The 25,446-nt window shown below is 43.0% G+C and overlaps 1 protein-coding gene and 1 long non-coding RNA gene across 3 annotated transcripts in view; one reads left to right on the plus strand and one right to left on the minus strand.

Annotated features, from left to right (window-relative positions):
* Positions 1–11,238, minus strand: part of SMAD9 (SMAD family member 9) — a 46,171-nt gene extending 34,933 nt beyond the window's left edge. The window contains exon 1 of one of the 2 annotated variants that reach the window (XM_068182030.1): positions 11,064–11,238. The gene's annotated coding sequence lies outside the window, so the exon portion shown is untranslated. The remainder of the gene's footprint in view (positions 1–11,063) is intronic. The other variant, XM_068182029.1, reaches the window with a different exon arrangement.
* Positions 11,239–23,524: 12,286 nt separating this feature from the next.
* Positions 23,525–24,271, plus strand: LOC137469367 (uncharacterized). Its single transcript, XR_010996461.1, has 2 exons — positions 23,525–23,655; positions 23,777–24,271. It is a non-coding gene; the product is annotated as an uncharacterized lncRNA (long non-coding RNA).
* The last annotated feature ends 1,175 nt before the right edge of the window (positions 24,272–25,446 follow it).

The following is a 25,446-nucleotide window of genomic DNA, read 5'->3' on the forward strand; positions in this document are numbered from 1 at the left end:
ATGTCCATTATACAGTGTCAGAAGTTCTGGTCTGGCCAGCTCTATCTCCCTCAGATATGATGTGATATCATGAGGATGAGTCAGGCATCGTTCAGGATATATTCCTAATACAATTCCCTCCTCGGGGACTACAGGGAAGGCTTTGTCTATCTGTCAGCTAAGTGACTGGTCAACACTAAACACGGTCAGTCTTCCATGCTGTAAATCTTTATTCCATCACTGAGTATAGCCTAAGATCTGGAGCTTGATTTAGGGAAGAGGTAGAAGACATCTGGGACGTGAGCATGGACCCACCCTTTTTTCTTCTGTGCCTGCAGGAGAAGGTGGGACTGAAAACATGTCAGCCCAGTTCGCTGGCTCCATTCTCCCTAGACACAGGGTTGCCTACTATTGCTGTGGCACAATAGCAGTGGGAAACATCTCTGGGCACAGGAACTTTATTACCTGTTGCATGTTATTACCACAGCATCTGGAATGGCTTTGGTCTGTGCCCGCAGCACACCCCCAAACCACTTTTGTGCGTAGGTCAAGAGTTAGGAGGGAACAGGGGTCACTCCTAATAATAAGTCAGCATAGAGCCACCATGTTTTGGAGGGTGAGACAGCCATTGCACAAAAGTAAGCCTCAAGGCCAAGAACAGTATAAGGCATGTTTAAGTTATTAGTATAGAAGCAGTCTTTCCGTAGAATTTACTTGGCTACATAAACACGTCCAAATTCTTGACACCCATATCTGACCTACTCATCCCCAAGTCCCTAAATCTCTATTTAAGAAAAATATGTGTGTATATAGCATGGACCATTCCACATAAAGGTAAATACCTAGAAAAAAAAATAGCAAAATCAGGCACTGCATACAGCTAATGCTGTGCCAGATGAGGCACCTCAAGTCTGAATGACTGCAAGGCTAAGAGCCAGCAAAATGGACATGAAGTGGATGGGACTAGGATATTTTCTCCTCCTCCTATGCCCATTTTTCACCTTCTGGTGTAGAAATAACCTGTAGGTCCTCAGGTCGACAGGAAAAATGTGTTGCTCCAGGAGCTTCACCTCAGTAACTTCTACTGTGGTAATAAATAGCCTGACATGTCACGAGCAGAAGAAAGCCCACCATAACTGAGGTTTCCTAACTGATGAAATCAATAATAGGGGTTCCAGAGCTCGTGGAAATTAAACTTGCCCTCCTCTCTGTCTAGTGAAAACATGCTGATATCTCCACTATGGAAAGATTTTGTTTAGATTTTATCTAATGCAAAAAGGATCCATTGTGTCAGGAAAGATTCACATTCCACCTCAGTAGAATGCCTGTGCAGTCCGACATGCTGATGAAGTTTCCTCTAATTTAGCTGTCACAGAATCACAGAATCATAGACTATCTTGAGTTGAAAGAGACACACTAGGGTCATCAAAGCCAACTCCTGGCCCTGCACAGGCCACCCCGAGAGCCACACCATGTGCCTCAGAGCATTGTCCAAACACGTCTTGAACTCTGTCAGGCTTGGTGCTGTGACTGCTTCCCTGGGGAGCCTGTTCCAGCGCCTAGCCACCTGCTGGGCGAAGAAACTTTTCCTGATATCCAGCCTAAAGCTCCCCTGACACAGCTTCGTACCATTCCCTCAGGCTGGGGGAATTTTGTTCCCACAGGCACAGCAGGGAAACTGCACCAGTCCTTGTTAAATTTCACTCTAAGGTTTCTGCAGAAGTCAAAAAGGAAAACTTTCACGGATGCTAACAACAACAGACTTAAGACACCACTGTGTAAAAGTGTCCAACGTCCCTCAAAAACAGATCTGTGTATATGCATGTAAGCACAAGTGTGGGCAGATGTGTATGTACTTCTGGGCTCAGCATAAAGATTCAAGGTGCTGCCTCTACTCCAGCACTTGCCTGGTGAGAGGCATGGCTATCTGTCTCGAGAATGCCTGACATCATCAGTCTCGGTGTCACTGCAACAGCTAAGTAAGGCCACAGAGGGAAATTTCTCAGAGGGTCGTCTAGACATAAGCTGTGCAGTTCTTGGAGATGCGTGTGGCTGGAAAACAGAGCAGTGAGACAATTATAGCTGGAAGTTTGACACTCAGCAACTAAATCACAACAGAACTGGAAGGCAGAAAATTGTTTCAGTCGATCAACGTGAAGAGGAATGCAGGCAACATGCTCTTGGTTAGTTATTTTTACCTAGCACTGATTCAGTTACTTCTACCTACTATGAAAGAGAGAAGCACGCGAGTTTTCTTAAATTAAATGATTCTTGGTATGTTTTCAAATGTGCCCAGCTGGCAGCAGTCTGCACATACCCAGGGCTGGCAAAGAACCTTCCGAGTCAAATCCTCACTGCTACTCACTACAGGGATCTTCTATACATCAGCAGGGAAAAGGGTTTTAAAACAAACAAACAAACAAAAGTGTGTACAAATATGTGGGTCTCAAATGAGTGGCAAACCCCACCAACCTTGCCTTGGGCCTCATGCACCAACCTTTTTTTTTTTTTTTTTGTCCAAACAGCAACTTGGGGCTGGGCAGCAGAGGTTTCACATGTACGCTCATTCCAGGAGAGCAGCGTGAAGGCACAGCCTGAGCAGCACAGTCCAGTAACCAGCTCATGGCTCAGCAACAGTGGCCACATGTTATTTTTGAAGCATGTAAATCACTTGTTCCACTCACGGCACCCTCAACATCAGTTGGGATCCCCTGAGGCTTCTTGTTGTCCTTGGGACCCACCCTTGAGACAAGGGTGCTGTTATGAATCTATTGGAAACCACTGTCTTTCACACACAAGAAAATAAAGTACATGAATTATTCATTACAATGTTAACAACTTCTTCCACAACCACAGAACCTAACACCTAGGGTTTTAATTTAATAGGATGAAAAGAATGTTGGGTTTTTTTTAATTAAGAAATTAAATTTCTTCCTGGTTTGACCTTGGACTGCTCCAACTAAAACCAGATGCAATGATAGGAGGTAGAGTGTCTGAGGCTCAAATTTACCCATGTTTCGCACAGCCCCGGCAACATCTTGTTTATTCATATAAGCTTAAATGAATACTGCAAGCTTCTGAAACCTATTTTCTTGAGTCTTTTTCAAGTTTGTTCAGAAAACCCTTCTTCATTGAACTTTATGTGCAGGCATCAGAATCACAAAGCAAATCTCATGCTTCTCCAGCCACTTGTTCACCCTATGGAGCCTTCACCTGAACTCACTGCCTCCCAAATAAATTAAGAACAAAATTTGATGCTAGTAACTATAAATCTCTGACATCCACATAATTTTTCTGAGCCCATGTAACCACTCAAGTATTACCTTGTCTACTCAGCATCTTTTAGCCTCTCTTGACAGGAATAACATCTTCTAACTTGATACAAAGGAGGAAAGATTCAAGTATATAAGCTGCACACCTTAAAACAGCTATGTGCTCTTCCACAGGCCAAACACCTGCAGAAGTGTTTCAGAAGCATAAATTCTGTCACAAAAGAAAATTAAGTACACAGGCCATGTTTGGTATGCCCATGATGCCTGATTAGGAAGGTATGTACCAACTCCTGCTGTGGGACTGTGGATGAGCACATTGGCAGACGGTTCAACAAAATTCTGTCAGTGTGACATAAGATGCGGAGAACAGAGGTGTTCTCCCCTCTTATGTTCTGTTACATGGGCATGGTAACAGTACCCCTATGTGCAAAATCTGCTGCAGATAGGATAGGGGCAATCCATCTTTCATGTCCACTTGAAAAATCAGGGACAGCATATGAGTAGGATAGATAAGTGTTGGGACAGTTGCTGCTGTCTGTGAGTGCATTTTACACAGCTGGCTTCAAGAATAACTGTGCTGGCCTTGGGGAGGAAGAAGGGACTGGAAAACCCCTTGAGATGACCCTACATCCCCTACTACAACCAAGTGAAAGGGCCCCTCTCTTCTGGTGCAACACTGGGCTAGCATGGCTACACTGCCTTTGACCCCTGGGCTACTTGCATCCAGCTGCTGAGGACAGCAACCCAAACCAGAGGGCTGTATATTCCCACCAATTTTTGCCTTTGAAAATCTCCCACAATATCTGAGGGCACCCCACAAAATTACCACAACAAAAGTCTATGTAAAAATACTAAACTGGATCTATCACTACGATCTCTCTCCGACTGCACTTCCTTCCTCGGTATTAATTTTTAAAGGAAACCAGTGACTGTGATGTTTATAAGCAGTGAACTGCACAATATTCCCTGTCTGGGCCACACCGAAGTTTCTAAGATGCAATCCCACAGGGACACATCCTCTTCTCTGCCTCACACCCTGCTCCCTGCAGGCAGGAAGAAGACCCATCCACCCAGTCCCTGCCTTCCCCCTTCCTGAGGCTGCCTTGCTCAGACTCAGACCAGCACTTCCAAGGAAAAGCCCCTCTCTCAGCTGCTTTCCTCCAGCAGAGCTGAGGGCTAAGGAGCACTCATGCCGTGGAGGAGCTCTGAGGATGTATCTCTGGGAGAAGGCAGGAGGCATTTGGGTGATGAGGAGGTGCATCAACCTGCCTAGGAAGCCAAAATGTCTTCTCATGGCTCTGGCTATCCCCATTTTATAGCCAGTCGGTCCTGCATTCCTCACATACCCACCATTCCCAGAGAAACTGCAGCAAAGCCCATTGGTGTTTCTAAAAATGGAACGGTTAGAAATACACAAAAAATAGAATTCCTGCTTTTAAAATAAAAGCTGATTTGTCTCTAATACAAAGCATGCAGCCAAGTGCTTCCAGAACAAACACTCCACAAAGGAAGACGGGGACTTGAGAAGAATTTCAGCTTCCATGCTGGTCTAAAGTTTATCCTGTAAACCTTGTTATCAACCACTGGCATTCTTGGAGTCATTCCCAAATACTCATTTTAGGAGAAGGATTTGCTTAGATTTAGATGTTAAGAACGTTGTGAATAAGGATACATCTAAAGAACAATGACTTCACCAAGGATGTGGCACTCTAGTCTGATAGGAATCTATTCTGGAAGTTTAGTGTCTTAAATTGCCAGAAGAGAATACGCTTTTGCATACCTGGTTGTGCCTTTACAGTGCACACAGGGAAAAAGGATACAGCAAACGTTCTCACATTGTATGGTAGCACATCCCGCCTCAGGGAGGTCTATCTGAAGCATTACTCAGTTCTGGTGTTAACACAGCTGATGTATTTTGCAGATGATTTAGCATCTCACAGCTTAGAAAGTGAAATACAGATCAATAGATCATATGGATCCTGGATAAAAAACTCAAAAGGAAGAACTTCCAGAAGTGCTTCCCCTCTGACTGGCAGCAGGCCTGGGGAGGAAGCAACAGTACTGCTGGCCACCTCTCCTACTCTACAGGTAAGACAGCCTGGCCAACTGCATAGGAGGGATAGATTTCACACACAAGACATTTTCTGTATACATCACACTAGCAGTTGTCCATGGAATCGCATTAGCATTTCATTGTGTTCAAACCATATCACATTCAAATCTGTTTTTCCTAAAAGGCTTCCATTTGTGCATCACTGTGGGAAATTGCTAATGCAATAAGATTAACATATAGGTTCTCCTGCATGAACATCCGCAGTAATCTGTGCTAATTGAGCCCTCAGTAGCTTGTGAAACCCTGCTGGGGGGAGGAAGGGTGGAGTATCCACATAGCCTACATCTTGGAGAACTGCAGCAAATAACTCTGTGGAGAAGAGGTAAGCACTAGTATTAGTGTGCTTCATCCATGTAAAGATCTGATTCAGTGGCAGGGATTGCCTTGGTCAAGGGACCAGGATATTTTCTATGAAAAATATCTGGATATGCTTGGAGTGTCCGTGGAAGTTATTTCCCAACAAAACGGCTAAGAACAAAAGGAGCAAGAACTTGCCTATCTAGTTCCCTCCTGTGGGGGAAAGAAGGAAATAGCTGGCCATTCCCACTGACTTCAGCTGAAGATGTGGGTGCTCTGATTCTCTGTAAACCAGAACACTTGCTAATGAGATTAAACATGCTTCATATGCCTACATTTGAGCCTGGGAGTAAAAAACAAAAGGCAAAATTCTCTTTAGCATGTAAGATGACATGTCATGTTAACTACCAACTTCAGAAAACACTGAGCAGAAGGCACAAATCAGGCCCTGAATCTTTAAAAGAAATATTTCACTCTTCTTCAAATCCATCTCAGGATTCCAAGGAATACCCCATATCTTCATAGCTGTTTCTGCCCTTCCTCTCCTAACACTCAGCTCCAGCCCATGCAGCCCCTACAGCCCAAGGCTCCCAAGGAGGCCACCACCAAGAAGCCTGAGGTCGTTCTTGTAGGACCATGCAGCAGGACAGGAATGGGAGCTGCAGCCTCCCATGGGAATGTATTTTGGTTTCTCTGCTCTAGATGTCTCTGTGAAGGTTTCATGCCATGTGTGAAGTACTCCAAGATCTGTTGATGAGAGAGAGATAAATCAGCTACCTCACATACGCTGCAGGGTGAGAAACTGCAACTTGGCAATTGGGCCAGAGTAATTTGACAGAGACAAGTAGGTTTGGATAGGCAAGACCAGCAAGTAACCCTAAGAGAGTTTTGAAAAGCCACTTGAACTGCTTGTGCCTCCAGTCAGTTTTGTGCCTACTGGGCAGCGTGTGGGATCGCTTCCTGCCACAAGCCTCAGGATAAACAGCTTTCCCTCAGGTGCCTCGATTTCTGCATCTGTCCCACAGGTACTCTGACAGGGATGGCTTTGTGATGTATGATCTGATGAGGAATTCTGCAAAGGAATGCTTAAAAGAAAAAAAAAAAAAAAAAAGGTAGGGTTTTTTGCAAGGTGGGGCGGTTTGGGTTTTTTTGGTGGGTTTTTTTGTTAAGGGAAGGCAAGCAAGAAAACACACATAAAAAAAGATTAGGCATTGTTGAAATGTATTGACCTCAGCTGCAGGGTTATTCACATTATAAAGGATTCTTCATTAGGTGGAGCTTTGCTGCTTGCAGACAAGGCCTTCTGGAAAGGGCACCTCCATTGCCAGTTCCTGCCTGCTGCTCTGCGCAGCACGCACACCACCAGGCCAAGCAAACACAGAACCACCATTATCAAGAAGTGGCCAATCTGGCTCCCATTGTAGCCAGGTAATGAGGGTGAAAGGAAGCCTGAAGCAGAACAAACTCTAATGACCCACGGGTCTGTTAATTTTTTTTCCTCCTCATTTCTCTCTTTTAATGGACAGTGAGTTTGAGGCCAACAGTTGTGGGGAACTCAGGATGTGAGGAATATTTTCAAAACCTATACAAAGGCCAGGCATATAGAGAGATTCCAGAATGGGAGATGTTTCAGGAAGAATAGCAAAAGATGCAGAATTTTGCATATGGGAGCATAACTGGGAGCAGAACGTAGGTGGGAGAAGAGAGCTTGTTGGGAAATGGGAGGTTGCAGTATCAAGCTGGAAGGCTGCCACAGTGTGGACTAATGCTTTGGCAGCTGCAAACAAAAGGAAGGAGGAATGTAAGAAGTAACATGAAGAAAAACTGTCAAGAGATATCTGGAAGTATCACGACCTGTGAGGAAACAGAAGAGGCAAAGATGATGCTAAGGTTGGCAGAGGGAGAATGGTGATGCTACTGACAAGGAAAAAAAGAGTGGGAAGGAAACAAGTTTGGATAGAAAGATGTGAAAGCTAAGGCTTTGCTTCTCCCAAACAGAAACACACTTCCCTCTTAACACTGTCTCAGAAAAACAGAGATCAATTATCAGATTTTCTTCTTCTGTTTTTTCTTGGTTTTTAAAGTAGGGGTGGCTGCATAAATTGGGAAGTCTCCTTCACTCCATGTCCACCTCCACCATGTTCTTGCTGTGCCCTTGTCCAGAGGAACTGAATCTCAAAGAGAACTGCTCAACCATACGTCTGTCTAAGATGCAGAAACCTGTGAATGGTTCTGTAGAACAATCCACCTGACGTTTCACCTGCTTTAATTAAAATGTAAACATGTATTAGTCAGGATCCCAATATGGGCTCTGATCCTGCAATCTTTTAAATCCACTCATCTGCAAAAGCACAGCCAGATTTTTAGCTGCTATAAGAAATACACAGGGCCCAAGTCTCTTTAAGTACCTTTTCCACTTGTAAAATTCCCACAGTATTAACCATTCAAACACTGCAGACAAAATATAAGATGGGAAATAATTTGGGATATTTTTGAAAAATTGATTTTGTTGCACTGTAATCAAAGTCTAGTGCTTCTTTACACCTGTTTTCAAAGACAGTAATAGGATGGTGATGATTATTTCAAACTGTTGTTGTTATTACTATCCCTTGCTGCTCATGTACAGTAACACTAATGGTTCTTTATACCCACCTGTACCAGGAAATCAGGCAGTTAGACAGAACAACCTTTACTATGTATATTTCTGCTGTGTTGTTTTCATTTAAAATATTTATGATGCATTGTTTGGGTTTTTTTTTCTTCCCCAACCCTGTAATTATTATTTGTAAAAGCTTCCTCGTGTATATATTGCACAGAAAATGGAATTTCTCTACGCTATCACTGTATTTTTTGCAGAAGACAAATTATAGAGCATATCTATATATACATATATATGTATACATATATACATATATATGTATGTATACATATATACATACATATGTATGTATGTCCCCATACATACATATGTATGTATGTCCCCTTATTCTTCTAAGTTTCTTTGAAACAGGGTGCCCAGTACTGCTGATGCTGGAATTACTGTTAGTCAGTATCAGCACTGGTGATAAACTCCAGCTAGTGTTTTGGTTAAAGGTCACTTGTAATTAGTAGTCATTGTCCTTTGAATTTAACAATGGAAAAATAAAACTTTATAGCGACAGATTAGCCTGGCCATCCAAATTACAGCACTTTAGCACTCAGGAGAGAGGATTGCATGACACATTATCTCCCCGTCTGATAACAGCACATAGCTAAGAATTCAAATGCAAGATGCAGAAAGCCTGTAAAAGAATAAAAGGAGAGAAAGGAGAATTAACTGTGCAGATGTTACATGTTACATTATACTGACGCTTCTACACTCCTCTTCTAGTGAGCTGGGCCTTGTCTTGTACCCACTGAAGTGCAGATGGGGCACTACTGTCTGTTTTCATGAGAGTAGCTTTCAAACCCGAGGTGCTACCGAGTTCCTCTACACCACATCCCCACCTTCTGCAGATATTTGGCATGTGTGTGCATAACTCTTTAGTGAAATTCTAATTCTCAGCTTCTTCACAAAGTTGTGCAGTTGACAGCTTTCTGCATATTTGTTTCAGTTGCTGCAGGTAAATAAAAGCTCTCTCCACCTTGTATCAATTTACTAATACTGACACAGATTCAATGCATCCATTAGGAAATCTCCCGGTTTGCACATATAATATGGCTATGATAAGCATTTGTGATAAAATACACTTGACTCTTATTCCAGGCACTTTTGCAGAATTACTGTTTATCAGCTTATGTGCGAGGTAATAAAGTAAAGAAGAAAATGTTTCTAATTCCATCACAAAGGACAGATGGGAATGGGAACTACTGCTAAACCCAGTAAATACAAGATATCCTTCTTGATACAACTGACTTTAAATGTACTTTTGGGCATGCTTATTTTAGCTACTGAGTCAAATTATCTCAATATTTAAAAAACAAAAACAAAAACAAAAAAAAAACCACAAACAACAACAAAAAAAAAACAAACCACAAACATCCCCAGCGTCTGCTTTAAAATCTAACAGGAAGCAAAGATGAACCAGCCAGACACTGGTACTTATCAAATCTGAAAGAAGGGAGTTGTCTGGCTGGATTAAAACAGATGAGGTTTGTTTGAGTGATGACATTTGTCCTACCATTGCTGAGGAGAAAAATTTTGCAGCACTTTCTTCATCTTATGCTCCTGAAAATGGGAAGATTTGTCCTACTGCACAAATACTTGCACATATAAAGGGGCACATTTCCACACATCGGAGATGCTGAAGAGTACTGAAACTTGCATTATCTGCAGTGCCCTTCCCAAACCACTGCGAACTTGAATACATTCCTGAAGCCGTGCACATCATTTCCCACTTCTTCCAAGGGAGAGCTCCTTCACTAAATAGTTGACCATTCTGGGCTGAAATATTTCTTTCACTAATTTATAAGATGCAAGTAATTAACAGTGGGCTTGCATGTCTGTCCATGTGCACGTGTCCATGTGTGTGTCATTTATTTTTATTCCCACTAATGCCTCTTTTAAAGCAGACCTGGCTAGCATGAAATAAATTTACCCATAAAATCAAACTAGGCAAACACAAAGTTAGCAAACAATATCCGAATTGTTACCAATGAGCCGAACTCCGAATTTTTCCCCCACTTAGAGCACGGAGATAAAATTACAGTGATTTATAATTTGCCATATCGAGGGCTATTGTTTTTGGAAATGTTGGTTACTTGCTAACCAACAAACGTGTAACTTTTTAACTTCGGAGCCAAAAGACAAGAAGCCAATCAGAGTCTCCGTTCATAGCTGGAATAAAAATCCCGAATCCCAGCAATTCTGCTCCGTTTTGCCTGGGAGCGTGTCCAGGAGCGGGATTTCTTGAAGAGAAAATAACCTCTGAAAGGAAAAGTATTTCCAAACATGTCATGTGGGGCTCTGTTGTTTCTTTTCTTTTCTTTTTTTTTTTTTTTTTTTTTTTCCCTCCCCTCTGCTACTTAAACGAGAAAGAAAGAAATCCTGACAGCGGGAAGACTTGTCAGCGTTTAGCCATCCATAAAAATGTTTTTCCCCGCGCTCCTCCTTTCGCTCGCCGTCCTGGCGTCGGTCTGTCTCATCTCGCTGCTCTGCGGCCCCAGCCCCCGCCCGCACACCGCCCCAGCGCAGCGGGGCCGGGGCCGCCAGCCGGGGGGACACCGGCCCGGGGCGCCGCCGCGGCTGCTGCGCCGGGCGCACTGGGGGATGCTGCGGCCGACGCCGCCCCGCGACCCGGCACCGCTCGGGGAAGGATGCGGGACAGCCCCGGCGCGAAGTTTGGAGCGACGGCACTGTTCCCCGTCCCCTCTGCTTCCCCCTCCGCCCTTCCCGGGACGCGGCCGGGAGCCCCGGCTCTTACCTGCCACGGGCGCGGGTTGGGGTCTCGGCGCGCCGCGGGCGGGAGCGGGGCTGCAGCTGCGCGGCGGCGGGGCCAGGGCGCAGCGGCAGCGGCAGCAGCAGCCCCGGCCGGCGTCAGTCAGGCGGGAGCCGCCAGGCTGTATTAGTGCGCCGGGCTGGACCGCGGCCAGCAGCGCCGCGGCCGCTGGCCCGCCCCTCGCCCCTCCGCCCCCGCGCCCCCCCGGCCGCGCTCACACACGCTCACACACACACACACACACACACACACACACACGATCTCACACACACGAGATCGCTCACACACAGTCGCACACACACAAGCACACATCCACACACTCGCAGGCGCAAGCACGCTTGGCACCGCGCACACACACGCACATCCACACAGATACAGATCCACACACGGACGAGCACACGCCCACGGTGAGTTACACGCACACACTTACACGCACACTCACACCATGCACCTCCCGGCACCCGCACCCACCGCACGCCGCCCCTCGCCGCGCTCACCGCTCCGCACCCGCCGAGTTCTGCCCCTCCGGCACACGGGCTCCCCGTGACAGAGCTCACCCACAGGCACACACGAACCACCCCCGCGGAACCCGCCCTTCACACACCCCCCGCTGCCGCTCGCCCCCAGCCCCGCGCCCCGCGGGAGCGCAGCCGCCTCGCGGGATGCCGTTCCGCCGGCCCGGGCTGCCGGCGGAGGGGTGCCCCCATCCCTGCCCTGCCCGGAGCCGTGCGGGGCCGGCGAGGCGTTTGTGTGTGACCGCCGGGCCGCCCCGGGACAGGTCCTTCGCCCATGGCCCCCCCAGCCGGCCCTTCCCCGGGGTCCTTCTCGCCAGTCCCCGAGGACCGATACAGTGGCCAAGCGGGGCGTGGGCCAAGTTCAGCCCCGTCCTGCGCTGCTACGAGTGCTGCTGACCCGGTTTTTGGGCACGGGAGATAAACGCCGGCTGCGGGCAAAGACTTGGAATTAACGTCGTCCCTCTGGGACGGCTGGACAGCACAGCTGCAACGGGTTTGGGGATCAGACTGTGCCTTCCCACGCCGGGCTGTACGGAGGTCCCATCATATGTCGGACTGGTCAGAGAACACCAAACTGCAGCTGGCACTGATGAGCAGATGCATTTCCTGCTCCAGAGATTACCTATTAAGCCCTCATATTCCCTAGAAGTAAGAATCTCTAGCTGTGTAGCGTATTGCATTAGCCGCAATAAGGAAGGGCTGAAAGAAGGGAAGTCAAGTGGCTTCAAGGACACTAGACATAAGAGCTACTCATGAAATTGGGGCTCCAGGCAGTGCTAGGAACAGGTACTGTCTGAACCTGACCCTGGCTGCATTGAGGGGCTCCAGTTAAATTGCACTGTGCCTTTTGAGGTCAATCAATAAATATGATTAAAGATACCATCCTGCTGACATTTTCACCAAAATTTTTTGCATTGTAAAACATGACAGCAAAGCTAATGTTGTTTGAGTAGACATCAAAAAGCCACAATGCAATTACGGCTCCGCAGCACAGTTTTGTCCAAGCATGCCTGCGTTAGGGCTGTGGTGCAATAGGGAGATACAATGTAATGCCCCAAAATATCTCTATTTCCTGCTTCGGAGTCAATCGTCTTCAAATACCGGTGGCTTCCCCACTACTTGTCGGGCTTCTCCTACAGGAGACTTCTTGACAGAGGAGTAGCAGAAGAGATGCTGTTAATTAGAAATCACTGTAAATATTCATAAAGTGCCAATCACATATCCTAACTCGGCATGCTTTCAGATTTTATGTCCACAATGCTGTTTATTTTTAACTGAAGACATCACACTGCAAATGTATACATGGGCAGTTGTGGGGGGTAGGGGGGGGTGGGTCGGCAGAGGTGTGGTGTGTAACTTACTGAGGCACAACCAAATTCTGCTGGGTCTCACTGCATCTCTTTCGGGTGTTGAAACCTCTGGTTTCTCATGCCTCTGCTCAGAGTTTCTGCTACCAAAAAGGGTGGCAGGACAAGGCAGGTCTTTACTCTTGCCACTCTGGTGCACAGCCTGCTGTGCTATCTCCAATGTATCTTCATTGGCAGAGTACATTAAAATACCAGTACTGCTACTGGAGTGATCCCAGCCAGCAGAGCTGCTGCCTAGATTGAGCAGCCAGTTCCTAAAACTTTACTTTGATTGACGCTTCCAGTTAAATAGGCATAAATTATTTGTGAAATGATTTAATTGCATTCCTATTTGTGTGGTGGCGGTTTTAACTGTCCCATATCAGAAAAAAACTCTAGCTAACAGAGGTCACATGTGTGTGTTTATACATATATATATATGTATATAAAACTAGAGTTTGATACATTATAGATTATATAGCAGGCAACAATTTTTTGCAGAGCTGCTGGTGTTACCTGCGATCTTCTTGGAACCTTTGGAATAATGGATCTCCTCAGGAGCAGTGCTCATATATTCCACCTGTCCTTTTCACTCTCTCCACACACACTTTCAGAGCCCAAATCCCTGAGCCCAAATCTTCTGCATGGCTTTCAAAGCCAGTGTCCTCTTTGTAAGGCTCTGCTCCTCCTGCCAGGGTGATTCATCACCTGTCACTCCTCTGCACCACCTGGGCTCTGCTAATTCCATTTCTCATTTGCCGTTATCTCTCTCCAGTGCCTCAAATCCAATCCTGCCCTTTGTAAAAGCCCTCCCTTAGCCTGCACATGATGTAACTTTCTTCCTCAAATCCCCTCCTGTAAAACATGGACCAACCTTCTTTACTCATAAAACAAAACCTTATCGGAGTATTCTTCTTATTTTGGTCTGTATTTTGTCTTTTTGTACTGGATAACTCTGTAAAGAAAATCATTAGCGTAAGGTTATATAGAAAATAGTAAAGATTGGATGTAGCTGTAAAATAGATGGAAAGGTACTAATGTCTTTTAGCACTGCTACTGTATAAAACATAGTCTAACATGATTTTTCCCCTTGGACGGAACTGCAAGTTCCTAAGAACTGTAAATATACTGACTCTGTAGGTACTGCTCCAGGGCTCCAGTGAAGTACTGGCAGTGTCCACCACTGAACAAGGAACAGCTGTTACAACAGCAGTGTCGTGTGCTGGGCGATGGAGATCCCTCAAACAGCTCCAAGTGTGCTGCTGTGGGCGCTAGAAGACTCCTACCCACAGTATCTTGGATTTACTGCATGAGTTACATTTTCCTCAAGGGCTTTCTCCAGGCAAAGACACAGCATGCACTTGCCTCTGGCAGCGGGTATTTCGGAACAGCAACATAGTTGTGGTTCTGTTGCCCGCTTTGCCTGTGCCAGAGCCCTGGAAAGTGAGGGCTGTTCCTGTATTGCAGGGTGGAGTCAGATGTGGGACAGCATTGCCAAGAAGAAGCTGATTATTCAAGCAGCAGCAGCCACCATCTCACTCTCTCGGTGGGTGCCTGAACTACAAGCCCAAACCCTGCCAGGATGCCTAACTCCACACATTTTACTCCCCTTCCCAGGATAGGGCTGGACCAGCCCCAACTCCTTACCCTCGGGTCTAACTGTTTGATATTTCTTGTGCTGTCTGGAAGCTTGGAGCTTACCCTGCTTCTTATTCATAGGCAGTTTGGGTATCTCAGTATGCTACTAAGGTCCCAACAGTTTGGACACATCTGTATCAGGTTTAAAAATAAGCACTTGAACCATCAGGGAGTCTTCCTTCACACATCTTTTCCAGCACAAGCAGGTTGAAACATTTGATTTTACAAACATGTTTTGTGCTACTTAGATCGATTTCCTGCATGTTTATGGTTTAAGATGCTAATTCTCAGAAGAAAAACAGGTGGAAAAAGCAGCTGCAATCCTGTGCAACATGTTGGTGAATACAGCATTGCAGAGACTGTGCTGGGCAGCTGGGTGGTCTGTTCTGTCACAGAAAAGGTATTGCAATTGCTCATTTCACTGCTCTTTGCTTCAGATTCTGCAAGTGAAGCTATAAATCCAGAGAGGCAGAAGAAGGACGTAGGCAGGCAGGTTTGGAGGTACACGCCTAAAGGGAGAGAAGAAAAAAAGGGAATCAGCAGTTGAGTGGAAGTAACAAGGACCACCAGAGAAAACTGAAAAACAATAGTTCAGAAATATTGGGAGACAAAGAGGTAAGCGGGCCGAGTGGCTTCAGGTACTGCCACCAGGATGGGGATTCTGTCCCTTTTGGGTCAGATGACTAGTGAGATCTGAAATTTGTCATTTAGCTTCTTTTCATCCAGGGTTGAAAGAGGTGTCAAGAAGTGAATGAGCATACTGTGGTATGGACAAATGAATTTATTCTTGGTACCTTTCAATTACTAGCTGAAAAAGACTCTGCAAAATATTTGGACTGGCCAGGTTACTACAGTTTTCATAAGCGGAAAGGATAATTTCCTATCCAGTACCATAACAAGATTTTTGTTAGTGGGTGTATGTAAGTACTGGCTAAAAGAACGGAATCATATTTGCGATTAAAGATTTTGGGGGTAATTTCTGCTCCGAGCTAAAACCCCATAAACTCTAAGGTATTCCAGGGAAATTTGTCTTCATCTTACTATACCAAAGCTCCACGGGGTCCCTTGATTTTTTTCCTTTTCTTTGATCCACATACAATGACTTGGCTTTAATTCTCCAAAGCTTTTAGTGCACTGAGATCCAACTACCTGTCTTGTTATTCATGCTGAGTTTGTTCTCTGCTGCAGAGAATAAGACTTGAGATGCTCAGAACAATATGATTCTTGAGATGTCTTTTTATTCCAAGATATGTGGATTGATGCCAGACTAGCTGAGATTAGTTGGAAGAAGATCTTCCAGTTGACAGAGTCTGTTACTTTGTCCTCAAAACTATGAGACCATGTGGAGGAAGAGGACAGAGAAAACATACTTGCATTTCTTGTTCCTTTAGCATAGCAACGTTGATGACTTAGTAAACCTTGGAAGGTAAACTCTGGAAGGATTCTTTCCACCCTTTTTAGCCATCACTGGCTGAAACCTGTAATAAATTACCTCCCTGGTTTGCTTGACCTGGATGAAATATTTATGTGCCTCTGGCTCAGCTGGCATTGATTCAAGAACTGCTGTAATCCCCTGTCTTCACTTTGCCTTCTGAACTTCACACCTAATGTTGAGAAGAATCAGATGAACTCTCAGCCATTTTATCTAAGTCCATTCTTTATCTTACTAACTTGAGCAGTTTTCTTGTTGCTGAGGACTTGCTTGGATGAAAAGAAAGAGTATGGAAAAGAAACAATATGCAAAGATTCATTGGCCGTAAGATTGAGCCACTGTCCTTTAACTTCACATATATGCAGAGGTCCCAGGATTTCCCCAAACTTTGGCATCAGAGCCAACAGCTGTGGTTGAGTTAGAGCAAATCTTCTGGAAAAAGAGATTTTGAAATCATTAGTGATGGAAAATACAAGTCTTGCTAAGTTGTTCCGTGGTCAGGCTTATCCTTGGCTGAAAAGGTAGCATAAGCAGGGGCTGTAAAGAAAAATAGCTTTCTCTGCTCTGAATTTTTCTATCTTCAGCTACTAGCAGTTTGATCTTGTGTCTTTACACATGGGACTAAAAGTTCATTATTTCTGCATGTCTGTTCTTTTACAACCTGTGCTTATGCTCTACCTTTTCCTTCATACACCTGGCAATGGCCCTTAAATATCAGGTGATTAAATAATCTTAAGAGTTGCTGGGCTCCCCTTTGATTCCATTCCAAATTTTCAACATTTTTGAATGGCGGACATCAAGAACCCAGGCTTCTCCAGCTCTACTAGACATCAGGGGATATACACAGAGAACAGTTGACCTTGTATGTCTCTATTTCAACCTGTGGAGATCACACCAATATTTAATAATTTTGTCTCTTGCTCAGATGAAGCCCAAGATTTATTTAAGGTCTAGGTCAGACTCCCCATCCTCTCACACCTTGACCTGCATTCTTCACTCCAGCATGTCACCTCACAGACAGGAACAGCATGTGCAGAAACATGCTGTTTTCTTGAGCCAGGCTTACAAGCAAGTACTGGAATAACTTCCCCATTGCTGAGGGAGAAATTATACCTCTGAAGAACAGATTAGGTAAAAAATCTGTCAGAACAGCTGGTTCTTTCATGGAAATGGGGAGGGATAGAATGAATTTGAGGTCCCCACCTGCCCTACTGACAGTCTAATTATATATTCTCTTCAATTTTTTTTTCTCTTCCTTTTTCAACAATGCCATAGTTTGTGTCATTGGCAAAGTTCTCAATAAGAACTTCATAGATTCTTCTGTGTCATTATTAAAAACATAGTTAAATACTGTTAGGTCAAGAAATTATCTCTTTGAGCCCTCATTAAAAATCCATCAAGCTGATAAAATTTTCCCCATTTATGGTGATGTTTTCAGACCAAGGAACTAGTCAGTTTTTAATCAACTTAAAATAATACAAATTCAATACAGCTTACATTAATTTCTTAATTAAAATGTCAGGTAGCGTGAAGCTGAATACCTCTGAAAAGTCTGTAATATCAAACTCATTTCCTTTACCAGCTAATCTTTTAATTCAGTTTAAATTTCATCAGATGTATTTATTGAGTGGTGGTACATATGTTGTCCTCCTGTTGTCCCCCCTTAACCCTTTAATGACCATGACCTGTTTTAACTGTTTCATTGTTTTACCTGGAACTGTTTTTAACTCTGAAAGACCTCTAATCACCCCACAGATTCCATATATCTCAAAATGCTAACATAATATTAGCTGTCTTCTGCTTTAATGTTCCTAACCTTTCCAAATCTGTTGAAGTAGCATGTGTTGGTCATAGAGCTGCTCATTAGTGCTCACATTTAAAATCCTTGAGAACAAGGTATTAGATGCTGAATTTTTAAGACCAGGCAATCCATTAAGCACAACTTTTCACAAGAAGCTATTGACCTGATGATTTCAAAATGTCTTAAGTCAGGGTTTGCTTTTTAATATCATCTTCAGTTATTGTTAAAATAAAAAATATGTTATTACCTTGCAGTATAAGTAATTTAACTCTCTTTTTTTCCAGATAGTTTTTGAAATCTTTAATTTATTATTCTAATTTCTATCATTTGTACCTAGTACTGAACAAAAAATTTAACTTCTGGAATACTTAACCCCTTTCTTACTGTTACTTTTGCTATCCATGGATTTATCCTCCGTTTTTTCCTTTATGATTTTTTTAAAATCTCTGTTTCTTTTTTGTTTTGTGTGTTTTATAGAACATATTTGCATTCATACTCGTTTGGGGTCTGTCTGTTCTCTGTTAACCAGAACAGCCTCCGTTCTCAGTTGGACTGTGGTTTTGAAAGTATCTCCTAGAATGTTTTAAGCAGTTCCTAATTATTATTATTTTTCTATTTATTTTCTTTCTTTTCAGCTGATTTAGCTTCAAAATGCTTTCAGCTTTGTAAGACTGAATTTCTGGTTTTGTTTGTTGTTTTTATTTTATTTTATTTTATTTTATTTTATTTTATTATTTTTTTCCAAGAACTTGTAGAGCTGTCTGAATTGTCTCCTGATCACACATCACAAATGCAATTAAGTCATGATACCTTGCAATCAAGCAACCTCTGCAAAGCAACCTCTGTATTTCAGTGATAGGATTCTCTACCAGTCATGACTTAGCCCAACACTTATTCCTTCCATATTAGATGCTAAATTTTTGAGCCCAGGGAAGCTATCCTTAGTGAACAGATTTTTTCAGAAGAAACTATTGACCTGACAGGGTATCATTCCTGACCCTTTCTGGAAGCAGATTTAAAGTCAGTCCATAGAGAGATTTTTTTCTCTTGGCCACACTGTCAGTGAAGAAGAGGTATGGAGAAGGTTTTGGAAATACTGAGTGGGATCATCTTGATGTGTAAATTTCAGTTCTGATGTGTCTCCTTCTGTTTGAAACTCAGCTTGAACAGTTCCATCGCTCTCTATAAGTGCCTGAAAGGAGGCTGTAGCAAGGTGGGGATTGGCCTCTTCTCCCAGGCAAAACTAGTGATAGAGTGGTTATGCATTGGAACAGGCTCCCCGGGCAACGGTGGAGTCAGCATCCCTGGAAGTGTTCCAAACTTGAGAAAATGTGAGACTTTGTGATATGACCTAGTGGGCATGGTGCTGTTCCATTGGAGGTTGAATTTGGTGGTCTTGGAGGTCTTTTCCAATCTTACTGGAAACTTTGTTTTATCTTTACCTGTCATACTGCAGCAGTTCTCCCTAAAATGCCCTTGTGTGTTCTGTTTACTTAGAAGGTATGGTTGCTTGGATTTTCACATGCTTATATGGTTTCTTCATTTTCTTGTTCTAGGAAGGGAAAAGAATGGTCACAACAGCAACAAGCCAGTAATCCCCCCTCTCCCTCCCCCAGCCTTTTTCTTTTTTATGGACTTAAAAGCTCATTAACAAATTTCCCAAAACAGAGACTGCAAAGATGTGTTTCGCTTTTGGAGAAAGCCCCTCTTGGAAGGTCACTTGGAACTCTTATCACTAAATGGTGTCCTCGGCCTTCCCTCTCCAGATGAAAACATGTAAAGATGTTAAAAATTAATGTTGATTGCAAACATCTCCTTAATAATATTTTATTTTAAAACACTCCCATGGTTTAAAGAAAGACAGTATATGTGCCTGCCAGGGGAGAAAAAAAGATTTCTTTATAAACTAGACTATTTAAAACTCAAAATATAAAAAGGAAAAAACCCTCAGTGATACATGACAGACAAGAACATTGTACTGATAAAGACATCTTATTTGTTCAGTGTTGGCATTATAGCAGGATGCAGTGATTAGAAGGGAAAATGCCATCTGTACTAGAAAACTCAAAGTATTTTAATTAAAAACTTGATTTATATGCATCAGTTTTATCTGTATTTTTATTATCTGGCAGAAGGAAAAAGAACCTCACAAATTACAGTTGCTTCAAGCAGTAGGGGTCACGCAGTGCATCATTTTACCCTCTTTGCTTTGAAACAAGTTGGGTACTGACTGAATATTTTGCTTAGGATTTCCAAGAAGGAGACCACTGCACTCCAATCCACTCCTTGCAAATATGTTGTTGTCTTGGAGATCATGAAGTTATTGCCACTCCATAGGACAAGTAGGAACAGTCTGCTTGGAGGTCTGTGCCTTTCAAAGGGAGATGCATTTGGTAATTTATGTCCTGATTTAAAGTTGACTGCAGTTCATAGGAACTACCACCACCATTTTCATTAAGTTATAGATCAAGTAGTTATTAAAAAAGGATTGCAAGACTAAGCATGTGATAAATTCACTCCCCTGGGAAACACCTGGCACCAAATACCAAGCCTCATATTTAATCAAATTATCAGAGAAGCTGAGATACATAAAGATCTGTTTTACTCAGCATCTGTTCAGTGACTATTAGATATCTGAAATGTCCAAACCTTGAAGAATGTTTTTATACCTACAAACATTTTTAACCCACTCAATGCCTAGGATTAAATACTTTAAGATAGTTTATTAGTCTTATATTTTCTTGTCTTACCATAAAAAAACCCAAACAAACTAAAAGAGAAATAAGGGGAGAAGAAGTTATTTCTTACGGAGGAAAGCAAATCAACATTTAAAGATTTGCCACTAAAGCATACCGGTAGGCATATCACCGTATGAACTTCAGACAGAAAAGTATTTATTCCTTAAATCATAAAGCAGCTGCTTATTTTCTAAAGTCCTACTGCATTTGAATTACAGAGATGATGTACAGTACATGATGCATATGCTGTTGCCATTTCATGATATCTCTTCATCTTTTTCCATGCTCCAGACCATATTCCATAAAAATTTCATCATTCCTTTCACAGAAACATCTATCCAACTGTAGAACCGACCCTGGTTTTTTTTTGTTGTTTTGTGGCTTCCATCACAAGACTTAAAGGCACCATATTTTACAATCTAACACATTTAGATTCAGTGAAACTCTATGTTACTGCACACTAATATAATAATGAGAAATGTAATTAAAGTCACTGCTATAATAACATCTTATCGGAATGCACAATGAAGATAAACTTGCTTATTCCAGAGACAGAGGGCTTATTGCATAGGAAGCAGTTTGTTCTGATGGGATCTTTGATCTACAACCGGTATTTCTGTTAACTGGAGGGGTGAGGAAGGGCTCAGTATATTTTGCCACATTTTCCTTTGGCTGCCAAAGGGAGGATAATTAAAATAAAGGGGGCTTCAGGATCAAAGAAATGGAAAAAGTTACGCTGCCTAGTCAACAAGCTGAGGGAAAAAGTTTTTGAAAAGATCTTCATTAGTAAATATTTAGAAGGCACAGATGTTGAATAAACACCTCATTTAGCTACAGAGTTCAGAACAATTACTGTATGAAAAAAATCAAAAGATTCAAAAGAAAAATACAACTGGGTTGGTGGCTAGTATGTAAACTCTGTATAGAAATACCACAACTATGCACAAGGTATCAGATTTTCTTCATAAAGGGAGAGAAATTACTCTGACTCATCTCTCCATATTTTGTACACAAATGAGACTGGATGGCAACTGAAAGCCTCAGAGAAGGCTCAGAAGTCAATCCCTGGGAACTGGGTGAGATGGTTTCAGCAAACTGGCCCTTGGCACTGTGTATCTCAAACTGGGGTGCCCAACTAGCTCCAGTCTCTTCCAAAGGAGGTCCTAACAAGCACAAGGAAAGAGAGAAGAAAAGGAGTGATTTCTTTATTCTGCACAAGGCTTGCAAAAGCTGGAGCACAACATTAATTGTTTATTCCAAATACTTAAACACTCAGTGCAAGGGTCCATGTTTGCAGAGTCCAAGTGGAAATGACTCAGCATGCTAAAAAGAAAAAGAGCAGGCTGTCCTGTTGTAATTCACATAATTAAAATATTCTGCCTAAATGCATTACATCTGCCCACACACATCAAAGACTTGTGTTTCCTCAAACTCTCCATTTACATTTAGGGAAGCAGAGTTCTTAAGCTCTTATGAGCAAGAAAATATGATGTGGTCTGGGCATCTCTGCCTTGGTGTGCATAACAAATCATAATACTGTGTAAAATAGCAGGTCCCAGGCAAAGATGCCTGATTTTCAATACATACTGCAGCAGCACCACTGCTCTGTTACACTTTGCTGTATGAAGGGCCCTGTCTCTAATTCAGTTTGTACATCAGCCTGTATCGACATGAGCCTGCCTGGGTCCACCAGCAAACCAGCAGTGCTGGAAAACTAGGTTGCAGGTCTTAAGGAGTCAGCAGGAATTTATATCCTAGCTGGCGTATTTTTAAAGGTTTTTTGGTTTACTTGCTTTTTGAAGGTTCTGTGGGGAAGTCCTGGGAAGCAGAGATCTGCCTAGGAGAATGGCACTTGTGATGAGAATGGGCCTGCTGTGCCACTGTTGCCATTTGGATAGGGCTGCTCTTTTCCTCTGTGGCTTTAGATAACATCGATGAAGGCTTCATCAGCATATGTGAGGTATTTGCTCTCTGGCCTGGCAGCCTCCAGGTGATGGAAAATGCAGGTGGAGAGGCAGCAGTTTAGGGAAATAAGGACTCAGCAGTCTCCATGATGGAAAGAGCAGCAGCTGTGGGCTTTGGGCCAGTAATAAAAGTGACAGTCATTGCAGGAGTGTCCTGAAAAAGCAAGGAGGAGCCAGCAGTAATGCTTGTGTGGGCTGCTTGCACTGGGACTGACAGGACTGCAGGTGCAGCCTTGTGGGGCTTTGCTGGGAAGAGACATTGACAGGGAAGATGAGGGGCAGACACTTAGTGCTTGTTGTACCCTCTTGCATCATGCCCTGGAGACAAGCGATGTAAGTTGAATGATCAAAAGTTTTAGAAGAAAAGGTGGTTGCTATTTTCCCTTTATAGCCCAGCTGGGCCTACAGGTGGGATGGTTTTAGGTCAAGGATGATAACGTGAAGAGAGGGAGGGTAGGGGCTGGGGTGTGGTGGTGTTACCCCCTGGTCTCTGGATGTGAGGTCAGATCTTTTCCTTGGCTTAGGGGGCTGTGTTCTGGCTGACTATGTGATGGACAGTGTCAGTACTCTTCTGGTGGGGGCAGCCACTCCAAAAGCTGGAGCCTGTCACTTGGCCCACGTTCTTCTTAGCTGAAGCATCATCTCCCTTCAGGTTTCTGTAATGTAATTTGGTATTTCCAGTGGGTTGGTGCTGTTTACTGGGGTATTGTACTGTGTATCTTGTCTTGTGAGGGCAAGACTTAGGACTGACCACTACAAACAACTACCACACAGTTCAGGGGATGAAGAAATGAGCATGTTTTAGAGAAATCTTCTTGTTCAGTATTTTCCCATGATACTCCCAATCTAGTTTTCTCTAGCAGCAGTAACCAACCATTCTGTGGCATTTAGTCTTATGCTGCAAAACATCAGTTTCCTAGTTAATTTTCCCTCTTTGTAAAGAGTTGGGGAATAGATCTCATTTCCACAACATGAGTGTATATATATATATATATATATTTTTTTTTTTTTTTTTTTTACAACTTTGATAAATTAGAGCAGTTCTCCTTGCCTGCCTTAGCCTCTCAGTTGAAAGCTGTTAGGCATAAGAGGTGGTGCTTGGTACTTGTAGGAGAGTGAGAACCAGACCATAATCTGAGGAAGGTAGGAAGTAGGGGCTGTGTCACTACAGCAATATAATGGCTACAACAAAATGGAGCAGACAGGTTTTGGATCCTGCTTAGCTTAAAGGAATTTAACCTGTGATACCTCCTTTCTGAAACAGTCATGGAGCTATGGAAAGGTCCTGCATGAGGTCACTGAAATCTATTGGGCCACTGTTCAGCAAGGAGTGCAGGACTCCTGAGGACACAGACAAAGTGGAGAGGTACACACCCTGCCTTTTTAACAGAAAAAATGTGTTTGAGAATGGGAAGTCTTGGTTCTTATCCATGTGCTGGAAACTCCTTCACAAAACTTGCCCAAGAAGCAATTGAATAAAAAAATGCCTCTGCAGTACTGGAAACAAGACAGAGGACTCCTTTCCCAAGAGGATATTTAAACTTTTCATTGGAAAAGATTTAAACTTGTCATTCGACATATTTTGTCAGCAATGGTTTTATTACTCAGAGGCTATTAATCATGGGCCTTACTGTGGCATTCATATTTCAAGTCATTAGCCTTTTATTTTCTGGCAAAAATGTAGTAGATCTGTAAGAGTGACTGTTCCCTGCTGTTGAGAAAGCCATGGCATCATAAAACTTGAGAAGTCCTGCACTAATGTAATCAATCTACCAAATGACAGCTATATTTGAAATACAGTGTGCATGTATAATGCCTCACAATGGAAAGCAAAATACTGGTAGCACTGCTGTGTTGTGGCTCCACACCAGCAATTTGGGGAGTTCCTTGTGTGAAACTACTTCCATGCTGCAAACGCTTCTTCTTGAAGGTCTGTTCCCTCAGACTTGATGGTGCTTATCAAACACCAAATGGTGTGTTGGCCACATAGCATTTTGATGTAAGGTTTGCATCCTAGCAAAATGACAACCACATCTTTTTTTGTTTGTTTTAATTACATTATCTCTCAGATATGAAAGATAATGTTTGCCACTGACTTTACATCCAGTGTTTCCTGTAAGTTTTTTTGCTGTGTTAAGCAAAGACCTGTGAAACCTGAATCAATTTATTTTTAAGTTCTTTACAGTGATACTAACTACAAAGACAACAGCCATCTTAGGAGCATTGCATACTTTCATCTGTCCTCCTCTTTGAGAATGAAGAACTAATCGCTACAGGACACAGTCCCTTTTAGTATGGGATTCAACCCTGAGTGAATATAAATGCAGATTAAATAGGGGGGAAAATGTTGACAAGTCTGCAGCAGCAATACGGAACGAACAAACTTTATTTGTAAAGCTAAGAATTTCCTAAGAAACTTTTAAGGTCCTCGTAAATTATTATCTAGGCACAGCTGAGAAAATCAGTCTACATTCCTGCTGAATTTTCCTAACTCTTAAATATCTGACTGAATGCATCAGTGGCTTTATGAATGACCATTCTGCAAATTTTTTCCCCAAACATCAAACATCTTGCTTGATGGAAAAATAAAAGCTCTTGCACATTGCTCAAACTTGTGCATTGATATTATCCATTAGATTTGCACTTAGTAGCAAAGACAGTATTCTCCAAAGTAATCACAGTGCATAATAAAGCTTCTTTAAAGTGAGGAGTATAATTGCCTGCTGTTGACTGCACACCTATAGAACTATAAGCCTAATGCTTGCATTGATAGAGAACATGTCAGGAGGAGAGGAGCCAAAACCCCAGGATTTTTAGTGCAGCCTGCAGGCAGGGTAATTGGGGTCCCAGGTAGTTGACAAAATGACTTCATATTCCCTGTGAATGTTTGCTGTTCATAGTGAGGAGCTTCTATTCCAACATATTAAAATCTTT

The sequence above is a fragment of the Anomalospiza imberbis genome, chromosome 2 (assembly GCF_031753505.1).
Source record: "Anomalospiza imberbis isolate Cuckoo-Finch-1a 21T00152 chromosome 2, ASM3175350v1, whole genome shotgun sequence".
Taxonomy (NCBI): Eukaryota; Metazoa; Chordata; class Aves; order Passeriformes; family Viduidae; genus Anomalospiza; species Anomalospiza imberbis.